We start from the raw sequence: 13,625 nt of genomic DNA on the forward strand, positions 1-13,625 counted from the left end.
CTTAACCTGTAGCAGGGCAGTGCAAACATTGAAAAACGGTCGCTTGTGCCAGAGAATACATATTTAGCCAATACATCAGGTTAAGACTCAGATTTTTCTTCTGCAGGATATTCCCACGGTTAAAATTTACAAATGACAGATGCTCTGAAGTTTTCCATATTAAAGACATTTTAAAGAATGTTATTAACATTTTTAAGCCCTTTTTTGCCCTGAAATTGCACAGGTGGCAGCTTCTTAAGCCCTGATGGTCCTCTCCAGCTGTGCAGTGAGACAGGGCTTGGAGACTGGCGGTACCTCTTCTGGTTCCAGAAGTTTCTAAAAACATCCTGCCTTGAAGTGTGGCAACTTCAACATGCTGGGGCTTTTTTTCCTTCCCTCCAACAACAAAAGGAAAGTCATACCTGGGGAATGGAGAGAGAGTGGAAGGAGACAGAATTCACTGTGGGATGTTTGTTCCCATCCCAGATGGAAGGAAAAGTTAAATGGGAACACTTTTCTGTTGCACTCGACACAATGGAAGGCCTGATGATGAAGAGGTTGATTCTGCAACCATTAACTTCAGAGTTGAACTACTTGGTTGGATTCAGAGTTGAACTTTGGTTGAACTACTTGGAGACTCGCTGGCGTAAGATTTACGCATGTGAACATGTACTGGAAGTGAAGTGCCAATCACCTTGCACACAGGATAGTATCAAAAGGCAAGAGTAATCACCAGAAAACCCTGCCTCTGCCATAACATATAGCAATAGGTTTTAGTCAGGGCCTCTGCTAAAATTAGCAGCAGCTTTTGCTCAGGTAGGAGCACCAGACTAGACTTAGCAGGTGATGCACAGAAGGGATGGGCTGGCTTCTGGGAGCGCATGAGGCACCAAATGACTCAAAAGGTCATTTTGAGCAGCTGCAGAGAGCCAGTGCCTATTGGGGAGAGCAGCAAAGATCCACTTGCTTCAGTAACATGGACCAGGTTCAAAACATCTAACCGCCCAGCCACCATACTCTGCTGCATTCAGGAAATTGTTACTCAGCTTGTAAAGGTGGTCTGTCCAACATCTCCAGTGCTTGGCTTTACAGTGGTCTGGTGCAGCTTGCGTTCAGCCACCTCTATGACAATACAGACCATCCCCTGCTATGCCACTGGACCTTCTCTTTCAGAGTACACGGGCTGAACGTGTGATGAAGTTTTGGATAGTCCTGCTTGGTATGGTTTTTCCGCAAGACGAAGAACGGTTGGAGGAGCCAGGTCCTCTCACCAACATCTCAAGAAGCTCTAGCCCTCCAGTGGTACATTGGAGGAGGACCAGCAACAGGCTGCTTGAGACCTGCGTTGGGAGAGACAGTTTCTCCCTGCTCCCTGGAAAGGAAGAAGTTGTTTTTAACCACTTAGCTATAACTAAACCACCACCCTTCTGGGACTCATAGTCCTTTCTCCACCTTTGCATTTGTGGCACAAGTGAGAGCCTGGCTTTAAACTGCATTGAGATTTCGGTGGGCTGCCAGCACTTCTTGGAGCACACAAGGCAACAAAGTGAGATGGCAATTTTTAATATTTGATATCTCAAGACAAGCTGGATGTCATTCTATGGAATAGAAGAAAAAATAACATGAAAAAGGGGCATTTCCTCTGCCAAAGGTCATCCTTCATGCTGCGTATCAATGACTCACTGCAAACAGGAGAAAGACAGGAACTTCTCAAAGGAAAAGCTGCAAGCATCTTTTGTAATGGAAAGCTTTAAGCAGCTTAAAAGTAGTCACTGCTAGCGACTCCCCCTATAAAACGTGGAAGATAAATCAGTTAATCTGGAAAAAATACACAAACCCTACAAAGAAAGGAAAAGCTTCTGCACGAATCTATTAAAACCAAGAGCCGCTCATCTCGCACAGGCACTGCTCCTGATTAGAACTGGAAAGCTGAGTTTGCTACAGCGTTGCTGTTTTGCTCTTGTGATTTTGAAGCGGTGCGAAGGGCAGAGAGACAGAGGCTGGGTTTTAATAGGAATTACATCTAAACTCTGCTCATCACTAAAGGCAGAATCTAATCACTTAGTACAACTAAGGACACCAGAGGAAGACAGTGAAAAAATTCTAGAAGTCAAAGTGTTGTCGAAGTGACAGCTATATTGCCATGAGAACAAAGCTGCAGGAACAAACCTCTGCCATAGCTAGATCCTGACACATTAGGGACCTTGAAAAAACCAAGAGGTAGATTTAAAAGCTTCAGTCATTCAGTCGCTCCCATACATTTATAAAGTGCAAAACCAAGGCAGAATATGTATCACAGATTCACAAGCCTAAGCATAAACCCGCTTGCTGTAACTATGTACAGTTTCTCATCCTAGTCAGGCTAAACAGAAGTTCTCTTGCCTAATTGAGGAGGAGAAGCCTCGTATCCCAAAGCACTGAAAAACGAAATCACCCCCTGTGACCTGAATAAACCAGGTTCAAGAGGCGGCCAGAGATGGAGGCCAGGCTACCAGTACAAATTTTGTAGCTAGCTGACAAGTCCCTTGACATTTGGGACTGGAAATCGAGTATATGTTAAGCACAGATCCTGCTGTTGACTAGCATATCCACAACAAAACGCAGGCACGTGGGCAGACAAATGCACGTGTGTATCCAGATAACCATATGAAGGAAACCTTGACAAAATGTATTTCACTTTTGCAAATACCTTGAGTAGGCTTACAGGTTAATCAATGTAACTTCAAATCCAGAAAGATATCGAACAAAATTGAATTATTTGCAAGCAGTAATTAAGCAGACAGGGAAAGTTATAAACAAACATAAATTACTCATGTACATAACATATCCAACAAAGCAATTGTATTCCGTGACAGGATGGGTCTTACGGAGAATGAAAAAGCAAAGGCTGTACTAGGTCTTGACTTTAGTAAGGATTTTGATACTCGTTCACAAATTTATCATAAACAAGACAACCAACTAAGGTTTAGGTGACATTGTTCAGTTTGGTTCATGACTATTTGAAAAATCGAACAAGCAGTGCTTCAGTGCCAAACAGGAAAGCTAAATTGAGTAAAAGAACCAGTTTTCATTCTGGGACTTTTCAATATTTTCATTAATAATTTGGTATGGTGAAAGAGAAAACACCAGGTCTGAAGAGAGTATTGAGCTGGGGAAGTATAACAGATCCTTTAGAGGAGAGATTCAGGACTCAAAGCAATCTTGAGAAAGAGGAAAAAGTGTCTCAGAAAATGAGGATGCACTTCAACAAGTATGAAGCAGCAGACTATGAAATGTGCCAACCGCATATACATACATACATCTGTGCAGCTGACAAAAGACATAAGACAGGAAACAACTGGAGAGGCAGCGGGTCTTCAGAAAAGGATTTGGGAATCATAATGGTTCACAAACTGAACACAAGTCAAGAATATTTTGCTTTTGAGAGAAAGCAAATATCAAAGGGGGATATATAAACAGGAGTGCTGTTCATAAGACAGCTGAGGTAAACCTTCTGCTTTGCTAAGAAGTGGTAAGGCTCCCGCAGCTGGAGTACTGCAGCCGGGTTTGTGCGCTGTATCTAATGCAAGAACAACACAGGCCAACTGGAAGGAGTTCAGATGAAAAGAAGTATCACCAGAGGTCTCGAAACCTATCCTCGGAGGAAAGTCAGGGAGAATCAGAGTTGTTTAGTCTAAAAATAAAGATGTCTGAAGGGAGGCGCGATAACAATCTTCAAATATAGAAAAAGGCTGCTAGAAAGAGAAAGGAAATAAGCCCTTTTCCATGTTTGCTAAGGGTAGGACGTGTAGAAATAGGGTGAAACAGCAGCAAGGGAGATTGAGGTTAGACGTTAGGAAGCACTTTCTAATACTAAGGATAGTTAAACCCTGGAAGAGTTGGCCTGCAGAGATCCTGTGATCGTCATTATTTAAGTCTTTTAAGAACAGCTATATAGACTTTTGTCTGAAACATATCGGCTGTATCTGTACTGTCTTGGGGCAGGCGGATGGACTGAATGACCTCTCCTTTACAGCCTTCTTTTCTTCCAACTTTCACTGTAACTATGAAAAATAAGTGTGATTGGAATATTAACATGTTTGAGTTTCTGGCAGACCAGCTCTCTCTTTGAAAATGTATGAGCGCTCACTAGACCAGTGCTTGGTGTCTTCACAGCATCACCTCTGAGCTTTGGTACACGGAACAAGGCAGCAGAGGGGAGCGCAGCAGAACTCACAGGCAGACCCGAGTACGGTTTGCAACAATAATTGGCTTCTACTCTGGAATAAAGAGGAGACAATGTGACAAACTCAAGCTCTCTTCCTCCCCAAGGAGCAGGTATGCAGTGTTTGCCCTCCACCACCCCAGCCCAGAAACAGAGGCAGGGAGACCATAGAAGGGGTGGGAGCTGGCCTCTGTGCCACACTGCCCAAGAAACATTTTCATCCTTCAGTTTAGCACAGCAGCTTTGAAAAGTAAGACCTTCTCTGTCAGTAAATGTGCAGGCAGAAAGACTTGGTCCATTTTCCACTAGGTATTTACCCAGAAGACTATAAAAGCTCTGCATGCGTTTTGGACCAGTATTTTGCTCTCTTGTGGGAGTGCAGTAAAACACCAGCTGCTGTTAATGTACCTTGGTGAATAATCACACTCAGCTAATTTTCAGCTATGAATGATTAAGCACTTCATACAGTATGTGAACATAAAGAGCCATTTCCTCACACTTAAAATATATTCGATTTGAGAACCCAGTGGAGCGAACCCACCCCATGCCAGTATAAGGACAAGTTGCAGAATTAGGCAATTACTCTTATGCATCCATGATCTAGTGCGACATACAAATTCTGCAGGAAAGCTGTGACACCCCTGCACAAACTGATATTCCTGCAACGCTATTCAAAAGCAGACTGCAGGCACTGCATGCTTTTACCTTTGAGCTGCCATGCATATATTACACTTTACAGCTTCCAGAAATACCTCTAGAAAATTTGAGCACAGTTTACAAAGACGAAACAGTCTGAATTTGTCAGGCGACTTAAGATCCAATCTTGCAAGCCTTACTTGTTACTAGTAACTACTCCTGCAAACTGTTCTCTGGAAGTCAGTTTAACAAAAAAAAAGCATTCGGTGATCTGCCACAGAAATTGCCAAGTCATGCTATTAGCCTATGTGGAGACAACTGCTGTTGCTTTAGCACAGACCTGGGTTTGGGTTTTCAGCCTCAAGTTAACCGAAACTACACACTTACGAAGCTTTATTATGAAAAAGGCATTTAACATTCTCCTGAAGCTAGAAAGGTCAAATGCCCCAACTGTCTAGAGACAGCTCAGCTCTGTACTCCTTCATTTGCTCTTTCTCCCTATGTGAATACATGTTACTAAACAGAGGTGAGGACCGTGGGCTTGGCCACTAAAAGCATGCTTCCACCAAGCATGGTTACGTATTCGTGTCCACTACAAAAAAGTAAGAAAGATGCCATTTTACTGCCAAGAGGAATTTTAGAGGTCACATCCCCTGGAAGAGCCCTTGTAGTTATGCACGGTAGGTGGTCACCCTTTCATGAGTGGTTTTTGTTATCCTCCATCCCCAAGAAGCTCCTTTGTATGACACACGCAACGCAGCTACAACAAGCACGGGCTGTCAGGAAATAGCCGTTCTGATTCTGCACCGCCAAACAGAGGTCTGTACATATGGTAATAACAATTTACTTTTTATAGAATAATAATAGGCTTGGGTAATTCCTGTGCCAACAGATCAGCGGCTACTGTTTCCACTCGGAGGTTATGAACGATTCTGCCCTCACCCCTTTCCAGTGGCCTCTTGTTCCAGAACAGCTGAGTGTTATTTTTAAGCCATAAAATTGTAGCAGAGTGGCTGGGCAGCTATTATTAACAATCATACAGAATTCTGCATAATGTATGCCTCAGTCCACTTTATATTCCACCACTTAGACAGTGGAGAAAGCATAGACCGAAATAATTTACAGACAAGTGACATTTTGCATATATAAAAGATACATCTATTTGAACAAGATGGGTTCAAATCTGTGGTCTCTGTTCAAAGAAAACTTAAATATAAGTCAATGAGAACGATGTCTGTGAAAACAGGCCCTGCCTGGCTGCCTTCAGAGTATAAGATCAAGTTTATTCTTTCAAAAATTCCTTAGTGTGCAGCTCAGGACCAGCTCTTTCATCTTCAGGTTCTCCATTCCCCTGATGGTCCAGCTGCAGTTACTACTCCAGCTGTCCTTTTCCTAAATGTAATGAGTTTTTCTGCCTTTTTCTAGTTGATTCTCACCTGCCCCCCCATTCACTTCCACCCTCTTTCCTGACAACAGCATCCTCCTCCCCTTGTCCATCATTTTTATGACACAGGACTTGAAAGCAAGTAAGGAGAGGAAATTACAACAGTGGCTAAAGGAATAAACTAGCAAAGAAAAGAATTTAGCTCCTTTTGGGAGAAGCAACAGCAACTCCTATTCAGATTTTATGGTGATTTTTTTCTTTTTTCCTGTTCAGATTTGAGAGAAGAAAACCAGAATTGAATCTTTTCCTCCCTCCTTTCAGGTCCACCAGGAAATTGGTCAAACAGCTAACTGCCCACCCCGCAACCCTCCCTCAGCACGCCCTATGAATGTCTCCAATTGCTACAGTTTGGTAATTGCCACACAGAAGTTATTGCATTAATGCAACTTGGATGCCAAGAATAGTTTAAACGAAGTTAAATGAGTAAAGCATGCCTAGTAGTTTCCATTGTGCAGCCTCACAGGCAGGCAGTGAGTTGTATAATTGGGCATTCTGACACTTCCAACTCATTTGTTTCATTACACTGTGATGCTTGCGCTCAAATAAACATCTGCAAAAATTGTGAACGAACCGATCTAGGAATTCTTCTTGGGGAAAAGGCTGCTTTTTACTTGGATTCAGATTGATTACACACTAGGAACTTGAAGGATTGGGGAGTTATTTTGTTTTAGGGATGAGGTTTTTTTCCTCCCAAATGAAGCATGTCATGCAAGAGCAACACAGGCCATTGAAGTCAAAGCTCCGAGTATCACGCAATGGACATCATATTAAAAGCAGACTCCTGTAAGATCCTGAATTTCTCCTAACATCACATCCCATTACTATTACATAGGTGCCTTTCACCCTACAGGGACATACAGCACTTTGCAGAGTCAGATTCCCACAGCCGGATTATTGCAGTTCCTGGACTTCTACCACTCCCGTGGGTGCCAAGAGGTATCCTGCACTTAGAGACAGGCATTCATCCCCTGCCAAATAAAATACTTTTCAATGGATATAATTCACCGTTGGCTTTTTCTAGCTTTTGACTGGTATAGCTCCCCTGACTTCCACAAATTTTCCCAGCACAGAACTGCTCTGACAGCAAGACTTGCAGAATTGTCAAATTAGGCACCACTCATTGTTGTGGCCTAACATAACGCTGGAACCCAACGATGACTCTTTCTGTGTCTTCGTGCTGGTGTTATAGCACGTGCCAAAACAGATCAAGTCCACTTGTACATCTAGTTCAGTAACCTGCCTCCAGCAATACCTTCATGCTTCAGGGGGAGACAAACCTTTTGTACTGTGTATAATGAGAAGAGAATTTCCCCTCTCTAGCAAGTCATACAGCAATTTGTGGATACCTTGATGGATGAGAATTGATTAGCAAGACTTAAAGGGTCAGAGGTATGCACAAACCTCATATACAATATAAAGGACAGTTTATCCTCTATATCACAGGAAGCGTATAGTGAAATTTTCATTGCTGCTGACAGAATACGTAACATATTGCAACAGCAGGTTGCATTCTAACGCAGCCTTTATCATTAAAAATCCCACTACTGCTATGTTATTCTTCTAAAAAGACATTTTCAGCCTCCCCCAGTTAGATAGTTGGTTTTTTGAATGCTCTAAATAGCATTTACAGTAATTTTTTAATATTATTTTAAGATTTCAGAATTGGGATACTAAGCATCACGTGCTGGAAAGATTTCCACGAAGTGATGCCAGTGCAGTCAGTGGGATTATGCCAGCAATATAACACTTACAGAATCAGGCCCTAGGGTCATAACAGTTGATCTCTCATAGTAAGTGACTTGAGCAGAATCCCTGGGAATACTGTAAAAGTGGCAGATCATTACATATTTTTACACTTTTAATAATTTTGTTCATTGTTTCATTCTTGCACCCTTCCACGCATATTTCACAACTGTTACAAATATTCCATTAATATACTTCAAACGATTTAGTTTCTCAACTTGCAGCCAACTTGCAGCCCCTGCATGAATCATCATTTCCACAAGAAGGGAAGGAACAGCAACACTAACCCAGGACAGTGCAGAACTCTTAGAAACCTCCATACATAATTCACACATGTTCCCATCATTTTCTTTGTCTATAGCTGCATCCTTTTTATTTCCCCACCCTGGCCAGGAAAAGTCAATAACTGCAGCACAATGAAGCCTCACAGCCTGGTAACAGGACCCATTATTTATTTATACGTAGAAGGAGGATGCACATCAGATGACTTTTTACCGCTTTATTCAAGGCTGTATTACGGAATTTTCTGACATCTCCTGAAGTTTATATTTAGTTACATACACCGAATGCTACCCTAAGCGTGTCACTTGGATAACTGAAGTAGAAAATGGAGTTGCATTTGGATCCAGCCTCATTAGAATAGAGGCATCCCTTCATTTAAAAAGAAACCTGTGGCTGATAACACAACCTTGAAGAAGTCGAGAACAAAATATGGTTTGATTATGATTTAGCCTTGGGACAGGGAACCAGACCCACTATCTAATCATTGTTTCAACTCAGGACTCATTTTGTAGGTTTTAAAGAGCCACTACTCAAAGAGAGGAAGTTAAGTTTTGTATGCGCACATAACACAGACCTACGTTAAGAAAGGAAAAAAAAAAGCAATAGTCTCACTCCACTCAATAGTAATTTTAAAGCATTTCAGAAATATCTGGTTAAATCTACATTTTTTTCCCCCAGTCAGATTTTCATACATTCTTGAACCTTAAAGTTCTCGTCAGGTGGAATTTTTTCCCATCTGATCCTCACACAGTAGTTGTAAATATAGGAATTATTAGAGTGAGGTTCTTCAATATTTTGAACTCAAAGTAAGTAAAAATCACTTGAAATTATTTCGGTCATGGTATCTTCATGTACTTAATTTGAAACTGACTAAACTGAAAAAGTGGTGTTAAAGTGACTCGAAGTTTGGGGTACCTTGGGGTACCCTGTTTACAATGTCTTTACAGAGCTCCTTTCCAAAGATCACGATAGCTTCCCAAAACGGAAACTTCTTAAAGCATCTTGCATTTGGCACTCAAATAAGGCCCCTCAGTTAAGTTTCTAAAGGTCTAAAACAGCCAATAAAGCATATAAGCATGCTGGAAAGAAAATAAACAAACTGGGGGGGGGGGGGGGGGGGGAAGACCTGAAGAGAAGAAGCATATGTGGGAAGGGTAGAAGAGAAGAGGGAAGAAGTAGGTGGGGTGGGAAAAATGGATAATAAATCACAGCCCTGCTCAATCCAGCAAAGATCAGTAGCTTTTAGCTAAAGAAAAAGTCAGGGTAAAAGCTGCATATGATTGAAATGAGATTCTGAGCACCAGGAAGTTTAATGAAGTTAGAAAACTAGGCCAAAACCAGAGTTTATCATTTTTTTAAACACATGATGCAGTTCCCATCAATGACAATAAGAGCTTTGCAAGTAAAACTAAGTAAGGGCTCAGATGCTCATTTCAGTAACTCTCAGTTCCTAGTAGAGGGGCATGAAGTGCCTGTAGTGAGTAAGCAAGCCTGGAGCCTGGCATAGCCACCCAGTAAGGCACTGAGCCTTTGGCCTGTGCCTGGGCTACGGATTGCATTTCAACCTGAGTACGTGGGCTGGAAGGAGAAAAAAAAGAGACTCACTGTCACCAAGCAATATTATAGTCATATGAATTTCACAACACACGCACATATGTATGTACATATCATTATAGACACAGACATATATACGTTATTGAACTAGAAGCAGATTAGCATTAGCTAAATAAAAATACACACACAGATCTCAAAGAAAAACCTCACAAGGTACAAAGTGCTTGCCTGCCTGTAACATCAGTTTAAGAATAAATATGACAATAAAAATCATCATGAAATGGCATATGGTACATTTTTGTACACATATTATTCACTCATTTTTTATTGTATTTGACTTGACACTGACAATGTATCTTACTCATTAGGGGAGCTTATATTTCAGTCTCAGCTGTATGTTAAAAATCTCCCACTGTTATGTGGCAAGAATACATAAAAAACAAATAGGCAAAAGCACGCTTGCCTGGAAAGACTTAATATTTCTCAAAATGTTCAGAAATGATTCTTCCCATTAAAAATCCAAAGTCAAAAGGGGAAAATACAATTGTTACCCTTGATTTTTCCCTGGTGTTTCATTTATTACATCAAGAGTTCCTTGATTGGATTCAAATGCAAAGTTGCTCCCATGGCTTCAAAGTCAGACTAAATTGAAAAATGCGCTTCAACAACATTGATACTGAAATAATATCCCAGAATACTGTCTTAATGGCTTTACCCATATTAAACAAAAACATAACAAAACTTTGGGGGTCCTTTTAAATGAAATAACAGAACGATAATAAAAAGCAACAAGAAGGACCATGTACTAAAAAGAGAACCTTGTTCCCTTTTTAAACCCCCTCTGGAAATGCTCCAGAGGTTCAGCTTTCCTGCGACTCTGAAGAAGCGCACATGGTCCGATCTGCAAGCATGGGCTTCCAAACAGCGTCCAAGCCGGCGCCCCAGATACTAAAGGGAAGGCTGCCGCTCTGGGCAGCGCTTTGAGCACACAGTTGAGCGTAAAAGCAGATCAGAGCTGGGGAGTCCCGGGAAGCACCATGTCTCAGATGGAGCATTTAGACACAATTCTCCCCAGATTTCTCTCAGGATATATTCGGCTGTCTGCAGAAAAACAGGCTGGAAAGGAGGATCACAAATTGCTGCTGAACAAAACTCTTAAGTTCTCAAAAATCATTTAAATAATCTACACATATAGTTGGCCTGTAGTATCTATTAGTACCTACTCTCGATTTTAAGTTACGCTCTGGAATTTTAAACAGCTGCCATTTCATGTCATTTCTGTAGGCCAGAAGAGATTAAATATTTTGGGGGAGGTAAGGAAATGGCCTAAGAGCTGTTGCCCTTTGTAAATAATACCAGATGATGCCACCGCTCCAATTCCAGTCTTTTGGGACTCCATATAGGTTGAAACCACATTAATTCCAACCCTTCCTTCCTCTTGGCAAAGAAACAACGCGGAGAAGGAGCAATGACACCTCTGCTGCCGGCAAAGCGTGTATTACCTTCCCACGAGGTCACCCCTTGCCCCACTCCAAGGTGAGCTTCCATCTGGTGCAGCTTTCTTCACAGTGAAGTCAAGGTTTAGCATTTTCTTTTTGACTGGTCCAACTCAGGCAAAAGCAGTGGGTTTGTGAAAAGTAAATGAGGGGAAAACGCTATATTTCCCTCAACCAGATCCCATCTCTCAGCAAGCAATCAGAGAGCACAGGAGGAGATTCGGCTGGAGTAGCGACGTCACCCTGATCAGCTGTAATGAGTATGCCATCCCCTTAATGACAGGGGATAAAGATGGCAAACAGTCACAAACATACCGAACTGGGATTGCGTCGCTGACGTCAATCAGCTGGACAAAACCCTTTGCAGCCACATGAACACATCAGGACAACGAAGAGGCTCACGGCTCACCCGTATTGCTAATTCACTAGCTGTCAGGATGTCAGTCAGAGAGACCGTGCCGCATAGGGACCGATGCACAGGACGGTGTAACATTTCCTGAACTACAGCAGGATACCAGGCAGATGGAGATTTTCTACAAAAAGCATGTACTGCTCAGAAGAGAAGCAGCCAGAATAGCCTGTTTTACCAATATTCCTTGCTCAATAAGAAAGGAATATTCTCTGACTCCTTACCTTTGTTATAGAAAACATTTTTAGGTGTTTTCCAAGGGTGAGGATATGAAGTGGGTAAAGTTAAGCTAAGTCTAAGCTCTGAACTTAAACTGTGATATTTCTACATCATGTAACACTTGGAATGATGGCATTTTACAGAAGATATATCACAGTCTCACCTAAATCACAGTGTGATTAAATAGGTTTTTCAGTTTTCATTTTTGCCCTTCCAGGATAACAGGCCCAGACTATCACAATTGAGGTATTTCAACTTCAACAATACTGTGATGCAGCATTGCTGATTAGTTTCCACACACAGAAATAATACTTTAAAAAGCAATAGAGAATCTTCTCCAGAAGGAGAAGGCCAGGGTTAACAGACACCAGACTTAGGAGTGCATCCATCGTCACCCAGGTGGCCCAGCACAAAAGGATGCTGCAGTCTCTGGCCACTGAGATGCATGAGGGGATCGCATCTCCAAGCCAGATATGACTTTCATTACGTTTATGAATTATGCCTGACATTTAATATTTGAATGTAATATTTTTTGTTTTAATAAAGAATCACTGGATCGTCAGAATAATGGATAGCACTGGTGCAAACATAATGAAAATGCCAAGCTTTAAATAGCTTGTTTAATTATTAAAAATGTTACCGGAAAAAACTAACTTTGCATTGCTGTCAAGATCAAATGAACATGAATTTCAATCAAAAGAGAGGCTATTGTACAATATATTAAAACATGAGGTTCTGCCTACAGTAATTATTGTGCACAGCGCACAAAGGGGAAAAAAGGCAACACTATCAATCACAGTCTGTCCACATTCAGTCAATACGAGCCCCTCCCCTGCTTTGTTGCACAGTGTTTCCTTTGTTAGCCATATTATACAATACATGGGGCTTTCAAGAGCTTGGCCTTGGTTGTGCATTAAGGAAGGCTCTTGAGATCCTTCTTGAAAGAAATTCAATATCTTTTCTTGTTTGAGAAAATTGCAATAAACTATACAGGATCTTCTTTTTATTTATTTATTGTTTTTTATTGCTAAATCATCAGTCATCTGCTACTTACCACATTATCGTTTCTATATGATGATGGCAACATGCTACACAGAACACAACCTCCTCACATGTTCATCTGCATTACAGTGACAGTACAAGCAGCACTCATTCAGGTTGCTGAAGGAGTTATTTCGCCATCCAAGAGAAACACAAGGATCAAGATTTCCATTTTGCACCACTGTGGCAGGTTTGCTGACTAAGTAGATGCTCTTAATTTCCATGCTAAGCAACTGCCGGGAATAATACAGAACACGCTATCTTGCAAGAATCCCACCACTGCATCTGTGCATATTAAAAAACTCAAACTGCATAAGCATGTCAAGTCTAGAGGCTACAGCATTTTTCTTTGGTTTTTAGAGTAGCAGGAGGTAACACTACGTGTGTATAAGCATTTACTTGCATGTCCTTCTTGTCCGTTTTTCTGCTTCTATCTCCCAAAATTTTGCTAGTAGGCAATTTCTACGTCAACCAGGACTTTTCCCCACACACACCAATTTTTTTCTTTTTTTAATCTGCATTGTTTTAAAAATATCCTTTAACAAAATTAGCTAAGAGGTTGAGTTGACTTTTTATTTTCCTATTTTTGCTAAAAGTTTTATTGTGTTATGGCAAAGG

The sequence above is a fragment of the Platalea leucorodia genome (assembly GCF_965183815.1).
Source record: "Platalea leucorodia genome assembly, chromosome: 1".
Taxonomy (NCBI): Eukaryota; Metazoa; Chordata; class Aves; order Pelecaniformes; family Threskiornithidae; genus Platalea; species Platalea leucorodia.